A 15318-nucleotide genomic window follows, 5' to 3' on the forward strand; every position below is an offset into this window, starting at 1 on the left:
ATACTAGGGATGGAAAGATTTTAACAATCAGCAGTCCAATAAAGATATTGTTACTATTCTGCACCAAATTCACTGATCTGGGAGGAGAGAATTGCTCCCATTAGAGTGTGTAGCATCATTCTCAATCCCATCATTTTTGAATATATTTACCCTCTCACTAAACAAGATAACCAATAAACTTTCAGTTACATGAAAAATCAAATATTGCTTTTAAGATTGTACAAACAATAAGCCTTTAATGTCAGCAACTAAAGTTAGTGATAGACACTGGGTGGCTAGTCATAAAGCAGGCGATGGAATTAAAATTCTTCTGACGAATATTCCATTAGTCAGACTATCTGGCATTACCATCCACAAGAATTATATTGTCTCTATTGCGTTTACAATGTTGGTATTTAACTCACATACTCTAGTAAATGCTTGGATCACTTTAATTAAAATTTACCTTGTTTTTTTTGCAAGTGCTGTGCTTAACGCTCTTGTTTTTTTTTAGTTTTACTTAATGTTGTAGACATTAAAATGCTCACTTCTCCATTTTGAGATCATGGGCAGAATTTTGCCCTTGATGGGCAGGCGGGCGGGCAGCCGATCGCCGCCGCCGAAACAGGCCCCGTGGCCATTTTAAGTGAGCGGGCCAATTAAGGCCAGGCCAGCGTGTCGCCCGACGGGAGGCGCTATGCGCTCCCTGTGCAGGTGGGCAGGGGGGAATACCCCAGCTGCCAGAGTGCGCTCTTTCGCGCATGTGTGACCATTTGCCTCAGGGAGATCGCTGAAACTCTGTGAAACTCTAAAAATAGAAAAATTTTAAAATCATTAACATGCCCCCCTCATGTGAAAATGTCACACGAGATGGGACATGTTAGTGAAGAACACAAACACTTTATTAAAAGTTTTTAAACCCGATATCAAACCTCATCCTGCCACATGAGGTTTATAATAAAATCACTCACCCGCCTGCCCGTTGGGCCCGTGCGCCGAATCGAAGTTCGCACGGGCCCCTCAAAATCCTGGTCGATTTAAGAGTTAATGGCCTTAACAAGGCCTTTAATTAATGGTGGGCGTGCGTCCCGCTGCATAGCGCGCCCGACTGAAATATCGCGATGCCGCGCACTGACTTCAGGACGTGCGATGTCAGCGCGCGACATTTTAAGTGTTGGCGTGCGGGCTCCACCACCCGCACGCCAGCCAGAAGATTCTGCCCCATGAGTCCATTACCTGATGCTGCCTTGTTTGTAATTCTGTGTAACAACACTTTGCCTGGAAGAGCGGACACTGGAATTTGTGTCTTGCAACCAACATTGCTATAAATATCCATGATTTGAAGTGTCCATGATGTGGAAATTGTAAACATGGGAATAAAAATTGGTAAACATTCAGCAAAACAGACAGAATAACAAGTTTATGGTTGCAGGGGCCTGCACTCAACCTGGTCAGGAGGCCGGAACTGTTTTATACATGTTCCTGTTATGCACCTAAAATGGATGTTGGGCTCCCTGCATTTGTTTAAAGGGGGCCTGATCAAGAACCCCTCTTTTATGTCTTGAGTCTATGAGTTCCCTAATCGAGTAAACTCGAATTGCACGCCTTCACATACACTTGTTAGTTGATGCTCGCTATCATTAATGGAGAGAGACCAACATGAGAACAAATTGTGATTGTTTATCGCAACAGAAGGCAGACCACTAAATCCTTGCACGCTCCCACAACCACCTCCAGCTCTAGACTTAACAGTTAACCAGTAGCCTGCACTGTACGGTGATTGGTCAGTACTGTCACATGGTTAGCCCACTTGCATTCTCTTAAAGGCACATGGTACTCCACTTTACCACATCCCTCCCCCTTTACTTAAAAAATACAGTTGACAAGCTTAATGACACGTGAACTATTTATGCTAATTATTTACAAATCAAGCCTCTCAGGAGGCTTTCTCGGATGTATTGATTGTTGCAGTTCAACAACCTCGGCTGCTTTTTCCAAGATCTTTTTAGGGGACAGTTGTCCATTAGGTTCCTCAGTGGAAATTGGCAGGTTTATCTCCCCGACCCCCTCGGGTCCCACAGGCCCCACCGGTGCTTCCAAATCATGTGACCCGTCCGCTACATGTGGCACAAACTCAAGCGTAGATGAAGACTGCACTTCTTCTTGTGGGACTGGCATTTTTTTGCGGAGATGAACCAAGTATTGTCTAATTATTTGGCCGTTCACCGATACATTATAGGAGAGGGGTCCAGTTATTGGGCCCATCTCCAAAGTTCTTCACGATGACTGCATCTCCCACCATGAAAGTTCTTTCGTGACCATGGCCATCGTGCCTGGTCTTCTGCACCTCTTGGCTTTCCTCCACCCTCCCCTCTAAATTGGGCCGGATAAGGGTCAGGCGGGTGCAGCGATGTCTCTTCATTAGTAGTTCTGCTGAGGTAATGCCAGTCATTGTGTGCAGCGTGGTCCAGTATACGAACAAGAGCTGGGACAATCTCGTGCTGATGGAATCGCCTTCCATCTTTTTGACCCTGGATTTAAAGGTTTGAACTGCCCGCTCAGCCATGCCGTTCAATGCTGGGTACTAGAGTGAGGTTTTGATATGGGTAATGCCGTTAAGGGTCATGAACTTGTGGAACTCCCCGCTGGTAAAAATAGTCCTGTTGTCGGACACAAAGACCTGCGGCAACCCATGCACTGCAAAACTCTGCCTCAAACGGTCTATGGTGGCAGCGGACTGGACTTCATAGATGTTCATCCATTTGGAGTGGGAGTCAATCAGTAAAAGGAACATTGTGCTCAAGAAGGGTCCCATGTAATCAACGTGGAGACACACCCATGGCCGCCCAGGCCATTCCCATGGGGGCGATGGAGCTAAGGGGGGAGCTTTTGCACCTGCTGGCATTGAGGGCAGCTTTTGACCAGGGTTTCTATAATCAACTCCATGCCTGACCACCACAGATAGCTGCATATGAGCATCTTCATTCTGCTAATACCCGGGTGAGCGCTATGTACCTCGGCTAATAACAGCCTTCGCCCCCTCGGGGGCACGATAACCCTTGCTCCCCAGAGTAATATACCGTCCTGGCAGGAGAATTCATATTTGCGATCAGAATAGGGCTTCATCTCCTCAGATTTAAATCCACCTGCCCAACCACTCGAGACCTGCTCCCGGACGTTAGACAATAGTGGGTCCCGACTTGTCCACTCACAGATTTGTCTGGTCTGAACAAGGGAGGCATCCAGAAAATTTAGCACTAAGACCAGTTCCTGGGGAATCGGAGCCTCTCTGTTATTAGCTGGCAGGGGAAGGTGGTTTTGTGCGTCAGCATGTGCGATTTGAGTTCCTGAACGGTGAACAAAAGTGTATTCGTAGGTGGCTAATATTAGTGCCCATCTCTGGATTCGAGCTGATACAATAGATGGTATCACTTTATCTTCTGCAAATAATCCCAGTAGGGGCTTGTGGTTGGTTATAATATGGAAATGGCGACCGTGGAGATATTGATGAAACTTCCAGGCGTAGGACACAACCCCTGTTTTTCGATCTGGGAATATTGTCGCTATGTGACACTGACTGTGTGAGATGTATAACCGATGGCTTATTCAGAGCCATCCGCCATCCGATGTGAAAGGACAGTCCCTATTCCATAATGTGATCCATAACGCATCACATGTTAAAATTCATTCCTTCTTGGGGTCAAAGTGGACCAAAAAGGCCGATGATCTTAACAATCGCTTCACTTTCAGGAAGGGATCCTGATGTGGGGCTTGCCAACTCTATTTCTGGTTCTTCTTAAGCAGGCCATACAATGGGGCCAGCACAGTCGAAAGGTTTGAGAGGAATCAGCCATAGTAGTTTACCATGCCTCAGAAGGCCTTAAGCTCTGTGGTGTTTCTCGGGGCAGGTGCCTTGCGAATGGCCTGGACTTTTTCTTCCACAGGATGCAGGCCCTGCGCATCGACCTTGTGGCCCAAGTAAACTACCTTCTTAGCTTCTCTCATTTGAAATGTACGCCTGCTTGTGCGAAGTGTTTGAGCACCTCTTCTAGATTTGCTAAGTATTCATCGTCGGTCAGTCCCATGACCAATACTTCATCCAAGTAAATGATAACATGGGGCAATCCTTGGAGCAAGTTTTCTATCATTCTTTGTAAAATAGCACACGCTGAGGAGACCCCAAAGGGTAGACGTGTGTATTAATACAATCCTCAGTGCGTACTAATGGTGACGAATTCCCTAGAGTCCTTTTCCAACTCTACCTGCTGGTAGGCATGGCTCATGTCTAATTTCGAATATGTGGTGCCCCCTGCCAACTTCGAATACAATTCCTTAATCTTGGGTATCGGGTGTTTATCAAATTTGGCTACCTTAGTGACAGTTAGCTTATAGTCACCGCATAAATGCACGCTTTGGTCCGGCTTCAGTACAGGTACAATGGGTGCCGCCCTCTCAGAAAGCTGCTCTGGTTGTAGGATGCCCAATTTTCCCAGTCTGTCCAGTTTGATTTCAACCTTGTCCCATAGAGCATAATGGACAGGTCTGGCTCTTATAAATCTGGAGACTGCGTTTGGGTCTACATGGATTCTGGCCTGTAGCCCTTGAATCCTTCCTAACTTGTTGTTGAAAACAGAAGCATACTTTTGCAACGATTCCTGTAAGCCTTTCGTTGTAATTTGAAAAATTTCAGCCCATTTCAATTTAATCTTTTGGAGCCTGTTGCGGGCCTATTAAGCTGGGGCCCTCTCCAGCCACCACTAACAAGGGCAGTCTTTCAGATTGATCTCCATATGTCTCCGAGACTTGACATAACCCTTTCAGTCTTATTTCTTCCCCCGTGTATGTTCTCAGTTTAGTGTTTGAAACTTCCAATCTTAAAGGATGGGTTCCTTTATTCAAGTATCTGAATGAACATTCTCCAATGACGGACATCGAAGCTCCAGTATCAACTTCCATCTTAACAGGTTGTTCATTGACTATAATGACTACTTGGGTTGGCTCGGTCCTACCCACTTTCAGGTTAAATGGATGTCTGATTCTATTTCTTCTGGTTCTTCCATGAGACATATTTCGCGATTTTGCCCTTTGTCTTTAAAATGCTGTCGCAGTCTATCTCTGCAGTGTCGCCTAATGTGACCATAGCAGTGGCAGAACAAGCATTCGACTTGTTTGAATTGTCGATCGCCCACTGGATGCCTGGATGCATTGCTCTCATTCATTTTGTGGGTTTTCATTGTGGTACTGCTGTTTTTTACTGATCTGCACATAGGGGGCATTTCCCCCCCCTTTCTATGGGGTCCGATGTTTTAGCACCTTTTGTTGCTGGTCTCTCCCGCCCTGCCAGATGGACAGCGCCATTTCGTCCATCTCTTATAGCTTTCGAATTTCTAACAGCACTCTCCATGGCTAATTCTAATGCCTTATTGAAGTCTAGATTAACTTTGGCTAGTAAACGCCTTTGAATAGTATCATCTCCAATCCTGCAAATCAGTGGGTCTCTCATCATATCACTAATGGATGTTACGAATTCGCAATGTTCAGTTAATGCTTAAAAACGGCCACATAGTCAGTTATTGTCTCCGCTGAAAGCCTATTCCTTGAGTTGAACGTGAAGCGCTGCAGAGTGACTGAGGGCTTTGGTCTCAGGTGGTTTTGTACAATTTTTATTAACTCGTCGAAAGCCTTCGAGTCAGGGGTGGTAGGTGACACGAGGCTGCAGATCAGCCCATACGTTTTGCTCCCACTTATGGACAAAAGAATCGTCCTCCTCCTGGTTCGACACACTGAGACCAGTCACCTGAAATGGGGCTGGATGGATTGACACGCCCGAACTGCGGCATCATGAATGACTGCAAGGGGGCTGCACTTCCGATGGCTTCCCAGTTAATGATGAATTCAGACGTTTAGCTTACTGTGGCTTTCTTGACTGCCATCGATTGATTCGTGTTTTGCCTTCCGCAGAGTTGCCCCCTCTCTGGGGTCTCTTAAAATTTTCTGTCCTTTGCCATTTTTCTTGCCTGTACCTCTCTAAGTGTATTGCCGCTTTGAGAGCAACTCCGTCCCTGCAGTTGTTGGCTTTTCTGTGCTGGTTTTCGCACTCTTTTCGAGTTTTGGCGGGATCCCCACGATCGCAATTCTGCCGGGTTTTTTTCTCACGTTTAAAGCTGCAGCACTGCTTTCTGCTCTGATTGCTGCCTATTTGACAACATAAGGACAGATTCTCTTTCGAATGTTTTGCTCACCCATCTCGTGGATTCTCATTCAGGGGCCTTGCAATTTTGCTATTTTTAATCCTCGTCCCCAGTTTTATGTTTCGAGTCTGTGAATTCACTAGTCGAGTAAACTCGACTTGCACGCCTCCATATACATTTGTCAGCTGATGCTCGCGGTCAATAACCGAGAGAGACCGACATAAGAACAAACTGTGATTGTTTATCGCAACAGAAGACAGAGTGCTAAATCCTTGCGTGCTCCGACGACCAGCTCCAGCTCTAGACTTGCAGTTAACCAGTAGCCCGCGCTGTACAGTGATTGGTCAGTACTGTCACACGGTTAGTCCACTTGCATTCTCTTAAAGGTACATGGTACTCCAATTTACCACACCCTCTGTGAAATTGTTTTCTAATGTTCAAAGCAGGGACCCAGGCCTGCTCCACTCAGGATACTCAGCAGCCCACCCTCAACAGATAAATTTTACTTTTATTTTTAAATCCTTTCCCTTGAAGCCAAGAGGAGCAGAATTGCACCCCGAATCCAAAGTGTCCCAATCACTGCCCTCCTCCCTGGGACTTAGATTTGGGCTACTGCAAGCTAAACAAATGGCTCAAGATTAATTTTAGTATACAGTCAAAGCTACCGCTGGAACTGTTGGCAGCTTGTCCAACTCATCAGGCCTGAGGTCTGATTTTGGGCCAATCTTGGGCTTACTGGTCCAGACAGGCATTGCCAGGCACCATTGTACACCAGGATTTTTAAGAGTTTTCATTAGAGTCTGTTTGTCTTTATTTTAATAGAGCATAGCATAAAATTCTTAAGGTTCAACTTGTATATCTCCACATGAAGCATCTGCTGGTTATTTTTACTATGTTTGTTTACAAAATTTCCTTGCGATTTTTAAGCAGCTTGACACTTCTGTAAAGTAAACCTCTCCAGATGTATTTGGTAAAGTTCCTAATCACACTGGAAATTGCTTGTCTGATGTCCTGGAGCCAAGCAACATGTTGAATTTCAGGGCATTGCACACTTGAGATGGTTAGTAGAGGTAAAATCAATTGCTATTGATGTCGACCATAAGCAATTTGCTGAATTATGCTCTCGCATTTGGATATCCTGTGTTGTGTTATAACTTTGAAGCTTGCACTTTTCTTTTTGTTTAAAAGGTGTTAGTTCTCAGCCTTGGCCCAGTGATACCACTCTCATCTCTGAGTGAAAAGGTCTTCAGTTCAAGCACCACTGCAGGACTTGAGCACATAGTCCAGGTGTTAGAAATTAGAAATATGCTAAGAGTAAATATTTGTTTAGTAGTCAGCCCGAAATAGGTAAAACAATAGGTTATTTCTGTAAGTCTTGTTTTACAGAAACTGCTTAAGGTTTCAGCTTTTGAGAAACAAACGTCCTCCTCTCCTGCTTGTATGCTCCTACCAGGAGATTGGCTGTCATGGTATGTCACGCTCATCTGTCTTGTACCAACCTCACACATCCACTGTAGCTCATCTACAACTGCCCTGTGACAAGTAGAGGGAAACTCCCAAGGGTACATCCATGCAAATACTCCTGGGTAGTTTGAAAAGCCGTGAAGAGTTGAGATCCTAAGAAGAAAAGAGAAAGAAAATGAAAGAAAGAACTGTTTGCGCATTCCAGCCATGCTGCCTGACCTGGACTGCTGCTCGCTGGTTGTCACAGTCATATGTTTTTGCTATATTTCACCTTAAACTCTGACGAAACTCAACATACCTACCTGATTGATTAGATAATTGACAATAAAAAATGATGCTTAAATTAAAATTTCACAAATTCAAAAGATGAAAATTCCAACACAGGCTAGCACTTTAGTGCAATGCTGAGGGAGATGGAAGAGATATTAAAACGACACTCCATTTGTCACTTCTGCTGGACATAGAAGATCCTATCCTAGAAATCAGGCCTATTTATTAGTGGTTCAGGAAGTATGTAACATTCATACTCACTGCTATTTATAATCATCTAGGTGGACAGGCAGCTCTGCCAACGCTACACATTGTCTGCATGCCTATTGGGGGTATCAGGTGTCTATGAAGCCACTTGAAGGTTGCCCTAGCGCTCAACTTTTAAGTCATTTGTGCAGAATCTTTAGAGTGATCAGTTCAAGTGGGGAAGCCTCTGAAAATCAGGTTCCCTACAAATGATAATGTGCAATGCCTCAAGCTTTCTCCCTTTAACTAACAACAGTGAACTCTATAAAAAGCGAGTTCACTGCCCTGAAAACTGGAGCGTCATCTCTATGGTATGAAGTTTTGAGCCAGATGTGCAAAATGGCAAGGTCGATGACCCTAGAATGTTTCTTGAAGATCTCGTATGGGAGGAATGTCATAGAACCTCACCATCTTTCTAATATTTTTCAGTATCATTAAATTAATGACCTTGGTGACCTGGAAGTGGAAACTATTTTATGTTTACCATTTTGCTTCAGAAGACAATTTTACTTTCAGAAGATGGTTAATTATTAGACTGTCGTGTGTAGCTTTCAGGATAAAATGTTTCAGGCTGCCTCAAGACAGTTGCTTTTGATATGGGAAAGATGTAAATTATATGCATGCCAGTGGGAATGTGACAAGAAACTTGAAAAGTGAGTATTATATCAGTTAATTTGCAGTGTGAACCTGTGGTAAACTAAAGCAGCACAATTGAAATATCAGCTGAGTATTTTTAGCCTGAAAATAGGAGATACGAAACTTTGATGGATTTTGCTCTATGTCGGATAATACTGGAGGTGTTACTATTTAAAGGCACCTGCACAATTCCCAGGGCATGTCAGAAGCAATTATCTGTTTGAGTATGATGGAATAGTTATCCTGTGTGACTGCAGTCACAACAACAGTTCAGATATGCAACACTATTCAGAATAAATTAGTTTGTTGACCAGTGGCCCCGCCACTGGTCGTAACCACCTCAACTGACTAGGCCTCACCATATATTATCTATAGCATGCACTGTAGCAGCTCACCAAACTTACTTTGACAGCATTTCTTAGCCCTGCAACGTCTTGTGTCACTGAGAAGAACACGAGAGGTAAGATCATTGGAATACCATCAGCTGGAAGATTGACATATTCCTATACTGCTGTCCTTTCATTGTCGCTGGATAAAAATGCTGGAATTCCCTACTTAGCATCCGTGTAGGAGCATCATTGGCACAAGCACCACAGCAGTTCAGGAAGAATGTTACCTTTTGAGGGCAACTGGGATGCACATTAAACATGTCAGCCACATTACAAGAACAATCAAAGAAAGGTTCTTGATGAGCTTTATCATGATGTGACTAAATTAAAGGAGGCATTGGCGCGTAAATATGACTGTGTGTGATGGATTAATAACACTGGCAATTGAAAAAAAATCGGCTGCTCAAAGCGATTCTCCAACTGGAGGAAAGCAGTGAACTGGCCTTAATAATTACGTCCAGCGATTAGTTTTAAAATTCCGTCAAGTTTAGGAACAACTACCAAAGAGGGTCAGTGCCCACAGCGGGTCACAGTGAAAAGGCTGATCAGCACGGGAAAACTCCATTCCTGCAACAGAAGTTCAAAAATTCCAGCCAAACTTCCTAGGAGCTTAAAATAGCTATGGGTTCCAAATTCAGTATGTCAGACCAATTTGGGCACATAGAAGGGCCAGATCAGACAAAGAATTGGGCACTATGGAGGAAAGGATATTTAAGATTCAGATTAAACAATAAATCAAAGGCTGAATGAGTCAATACATCATTGTACTCCATTGGAGCAATTGTTGACGATGTGATAGCAAGACAAGGCTCTAATGAAACATCAGACAAATTCGAAGAGGTCCAAAAGGTCCTCGAAAATTATTTTAATTTATGGAGTAACAAGATATTAGAAAGAGCCAAGTTTAACAAAAGGGTCCAGAAACCTGGTGAACCAATCGATACCTTTATCAATGACCTATACTGGCTGAAGGTTGTCAACATGGGGATCTTAAATCTTAACTGATATGAGACCACTTTGGAGTCAGGTTAACTGATAACACCTTTTCTGACTTACTGCAATCCAAAGACTTAACTTTGGAGAATACGATAGTTTGTTAATAAGAGGTCCTTCAGCCAAATTGAGCCATACTAAGAGGGGAAGACAAACCATGGTTCAGAAAACCCCCAATGATGGTACAGCTTATTAAACAAAACAATGCCAAAGACACCCCTGGGGAAAAAAAGATTTTATGGAACAAAAGCTCAAGATGCCAGTGAACCATGCCAGCGCTGTGGCACCAATAAGCTCCACAGGCATGAACAGTGTTCTGTAGGCACTGCAGAATGCTTTCATTGTAAAAGGTTTGGACAGTTTGGAAAGATGTCTGGAACTAAGATACACAGAGGAGCATGAGAGAATTTTCGCACATAAGGCCATTAATGAAATAGAGGAGTCTCACCTAAAAGAGGAATAACAATGTTTCCTAGGCGATACCAAAGATCCAAAATACACTTTCTGGGCAGGATTTTGCCCTTGGTGGGGATGCTCGGCGGGGGCAGTTGGGAAGCTGACCGCTGCCCCCAATCAGTACCACATCGTGATTTCACGCGGGCGGGCCAATTAAGGCCCACCCAGCGTGGAACACGAGCGGCAGCGCTCAGTGCTGCCTGTGCGGGCGGGTGGAGGAGGGTGAGCGGGCCTAGCACAAAATGCGCGCAAAAGAATGCTTCAATCTCCCTGAGGCATGGAGCTGCCTGAGGGAGATGAAGCACTGTTTAAAAAAAAGAGAATAAAAATGTCATAAAACATGTCCCCTTATGTGACTCTGTCACATGAGCAGGGACATGCTTTTAATTCAAGTGTAAAATTTTTATTTTTATTTGCTTTAGGAAACCTCATCCTGCCCGTGGATGAGGTTTCCTAAAAAATGCAAAGGCCGCTTGGCCTTTTCGCCTGTCCATCAACCATTAGGTTGAATGGGCAGTGAACAATTCAGGACAATTGTTTACTTAATGGCCTTAATAGGCCTTTTAATTTTTGGCGGGCGCACTTCCGGCTCTGGCGTGCGCCCACCAACCTAACTATCGCGAGAGTGCATGTTGACGTTGGCACATTTGGCCAATGTCAACATGCTTTATTTCACACTCGAGCATGTCAGGCGTGCGCCCTCATGCCAAGCGTAATTTTCTGCCCTCTGGAACGCAGACATTTGTGTCAGTGGACCTATAGAAAATATCTAACTTTGACTTATAATAGGGGATACCATACCAGAAACCTGCCCAGGCTGAACAAAGTAGGCAAGGTTGGGATAAGAGATCGAGGCAGAGACTGTGTCATTGTCCAAAGGGATGATGATCAACAATGGCCTTACTTGATACATACCCCAGAAGGCACGATAAGAAGGAACAGGAGAAATCTTATCCTCATTCCTCAAAGAGAACCTTACATTTTATATTTGGGAGAACCAGGTGTTGAGAGTCAAACTGGCAATGTAGCAAATACTGCAACTCCTAGCAAAGACCAGCAAGTCATAGCCATGAAGTCCAAGGGGAGACTACCTATCTTCCAAACTTCACAAGGACACGAACAGGCAAAATCGTGAAACCTCCAGACCGATTAAACCTATGAAGTCAGAGGCTTGTGGGAGAAGGCAAAGTATGCAAATATAAATGCAAAATATATTTGGACAAAGACTTTGGGGGAGATGTAGAATGAGGGTGTTCAGGGCTGAAAGAGTTAATTCGGGGCTGAAAGAGTTAATGTGTGAGACTGGGGAAACAGTATGGCCCATATGATGATGTAAGAGAGAGTCACTTGACTAGGAGTTTAGCGGGAGAATGCTGATGGCTTAGACTGAGTGATACCTGTAGTCTTTGCACATCTGTAAATAGTTATGTTCATACAATAAACCAGTTATTATTCAGACATATCTATGTCTCCGCAATTGTTCCTTAGCCAGTCACAGCCAACATACAAACAGCTTTTAACCATTACTTAAAAAATTATTGTTCCCTCCTTTTTGAATCAGTTACTACTGAACTGAAACGAATTGGAAAATGCACTTCCATTGATATTTGCTTTCAATGACCCTACAGATATTGCTCGAAAAAGCACTCTTGGTAATACAGTGGATTAAAATTTAATGTCTTTGTGCCACACTCCTTTGTCCATTATTTGGGTGGAGATATTAAACCATATAAAGCGGGTTAATCTGTACTGAAAGAGCAAAGGTTTTATGAATGCATTCAGCCTCCCAACAGTTAATATCACAAAATCAATTCTAGGCTACCACAGTGAAATGAAGCTTTGCAAAATCCATTTATATTAACTCTGGACTCTTTGTTGGTTCTGCTGATGCATTTTAAGCTGGAATCCCCTATTGTTGCTGAATGGATGAGCGGTATCCATCAGCACGTTAAATAACAGATTAATTACCTGCTCAAAATCTGGAAGGTTATAAAAAGCACGGCCAACCTGCTGACCCGTTTTCCACTCGATGGGGGCAATTGGTGTCAACCCAATCGTTTCTGCAATTATAGTTTAGAAAATGATAATGAAATAAACGTTTTAAATTAATTTGGGGCACAGCATAGCTCCAGGAGATTGTACTATTAAATTAATGCCACTAATAGATTACTTTCTGTTTTGAAGAAATGGTAAGCACCATTTTGCAATGAGTGTGTGTGTGCGTGTTGATTGCAACCTTAATGGGAAATTTCTGAGGGAGTTTAAGCCCATTGAGGCATAATAACTTGTTCAAGGAGAGGAAAATGCATTTGCTCTTGTCCAGAGGATGATTTAAACTTCACAGCAGATGTGTTCGTGATTTTGCTGGAATTGCCTTAATGTCGTCTTTTTTTGTCAGTGACATCCTCTTAAGTGCAAATTTGGCCTTTAGTCCATTCACTGCATATATGTTATAAATAACTTATTTTTCCCATTTTTGCAAGCTTGGATACCAATGCATAGGGCCACATTCAATATTTGGTTATACCAAGGTTAAACTCAAGGTATTGGGTACTTGAGTTACTTATGCTTTGCTCTTCTTTAGTTGAGTTGACAATGTTACATGTCACCACTGGAAGTCCTATGATGTAATGAAGTGTTCCATCTTAGCAAGAGGGAGGCTGTGAGTTGCACCATTGAATTGCACTTTTCATTTAGTGGCTATGAAGCAATCTAAATAAAAAAGCATGTCACTCTGTAATTACATCCTCTCACCACTGGTGAAACTGCAGTGTGTCCACCTGGCATCTACAGTTCTTAAGCTATACTATAAATAAACTCTGTTTCAACCAACTCTGCTTCCCAATTTACCTGAAGCAACAAGATAAAATCAAAGTGCCATATTTTGTAAAAGTAGGATAGAATATAAAACTTTAGAATAGGAACTGAATCACTTTTGTGTGCTTTGATCCAATTGTACCGTGTCATCTGACCTTTAATTCATCTGAATGCTGAATGTTCTTCACTCCTGTGAACAACATCACAGAAGATGAGAACTAGGCTGGTATTTTCTATATACACATAGTCCAGATGTTTCCATGCTTTCAGCTGAAGGATGTTGATGGGGTTAAACAATGCCTGTGGAGAAAGGTAGGAAAATCATCTACACTTTACAATGCACTCACTCATCACTTTAAACTATTCACCAAGTGCAGTGCTCTATTGTTGAACAAAGAACACATGGTTCATTTTTACAAATTAATTCATTCCGCTGCACAAACAGCATATTGTAAAATCACAAGATGGACGAAGATCAGGAAGACCATTTAAATCATCCAAGTTCATCCATCCAAAAACAACCCTCATCCTTATAACTGTTAGACTCATATCTTTTAAAATGGTATTCTTCTTTTAAAGTATAGAAAGACGTGGCATTATCTGGACGTTTGGATGCTGACCTCGAATTTTTTTTTAAAAAAAGGTCATAAGTTCACCTTGGAACTGTAAAACAAGCATGCCTTTTCCAAGAAATCAGCTGACCAGTATGGTACTTGAAGGGGAAGAGAGGTTTGTTTGTTCTGAACTGCAATCACTTTAATTGATGGGGGAAAAAAACTGGTAAAGGCAAAGGCAAGCGATTCACTGGAAATCACATGGCAGAGACAAGGTTTAAGTGTTGAACCTGTTGTTTGTGAACTCAGTCTTTTGGGGAACAAGCTAAAAAGGAAGGTTAGCCTAACTGGCTCTCTCCCTGCCTTGCCACAGCCAGAGAATTCACATCTGCATATAACTTGTCTGCTTTTGGACCTGAAAGGCTGGGACAAGAAAGATTGGTCCAACCCTATTCACATCCACGCTGTGGCTCCTTTGGAAAGAATATCCTGGCAACTACGGTGCCTGGTGAACAGTCTTCACACGAGGGGGCACCGTATTGACAGCATTGAAACCCTACAAACTTTATCCTTTCCTTATAAAGTTTTCCTCAACCTCCCATCTCTGCAGAGATGTCTCGTGTGCCTTTTGTTTGTCTGTGTGTGTATCTGTGTGTGTGTGTTGGGGAGTTTTTAAAAGGGATAGATAGTTATACTTCCAGGTTATAATTGTGTGTTAACCAGTTCTTGCAACTTGTTGAAACAGTTTTGTTTTATAATAAATCAATCTTCCGAGTTTATTAAAAGAACAAAAAACTACTGCGGATGCTGGAAATCCAAAACAAAAACAAAAACAAAATTACCTGGAAAAACTCAGCAGGTCTGGCAGCATCGGCGGAGAAGAAAAGAGTTGACGTTTTGAGTCCTCATGACCCTTCAACATTCTGTTGAAGGGTCGTGAGGACTCGAAACGTCAACTCTTTTCTTCTCCGCCGATGCTGCCAGACCTGCTGAGTTTTTCCAGGTAATTTTGTTTTTGTTTTTATTGAAAGAAGCCTGGTTAAAGTCTCTCTTATTCTGGATAACAGTAACGAAAGTAAATAATTGGCCATTTTGGTGAGTGAATCAAACTTCAAATTAATGGTACGACCTGCAGAGTAGTGGGGCTAGGTAAACTGCACACTCCTCCCATCCCGGTTGTAACATAACTAGCTATTTTTAAAAAAATGTTTCTGGGGTTTTGCCTCCATCACCCCTCTTCAAAGCCCATTGTATATCCTGACCACTATTAGAATGAAAAATAATTTTCTGATATCAGTCCTAAATTTAGCTTTCATTAGTATG

The 15318-nt window shown here is 42.9% G+C and overlaps 1 protein-coding gene across 7 annotated transcripts in view; it reads left to right on the plus strand.

The window, feature by feature from the left end:
- Window positions 1-15318, plus strand: part of LOC144667987 (MAGUK p55 subfamily member 2-like) — a 645437-nt gene that overhangs the window by 537260 nt on the left and 92859 nt on the right. The window lies entirely within an intron of this gene.

This window comes from Cetorhinus maximus, chromosome 25 (assembly GCF_964194155.1).
Source record: "Cetorhinus maximus chromosome 25, sCetMax3.hap1.1, whole genome shotgun sequence".
Lineage (NCBI taxonomy): Eukaryota > Metazoa > Chordata > Chondrichthyes > Lamniformes > Cetorhinidae > Cetorhinus > Cetorhinus maximus.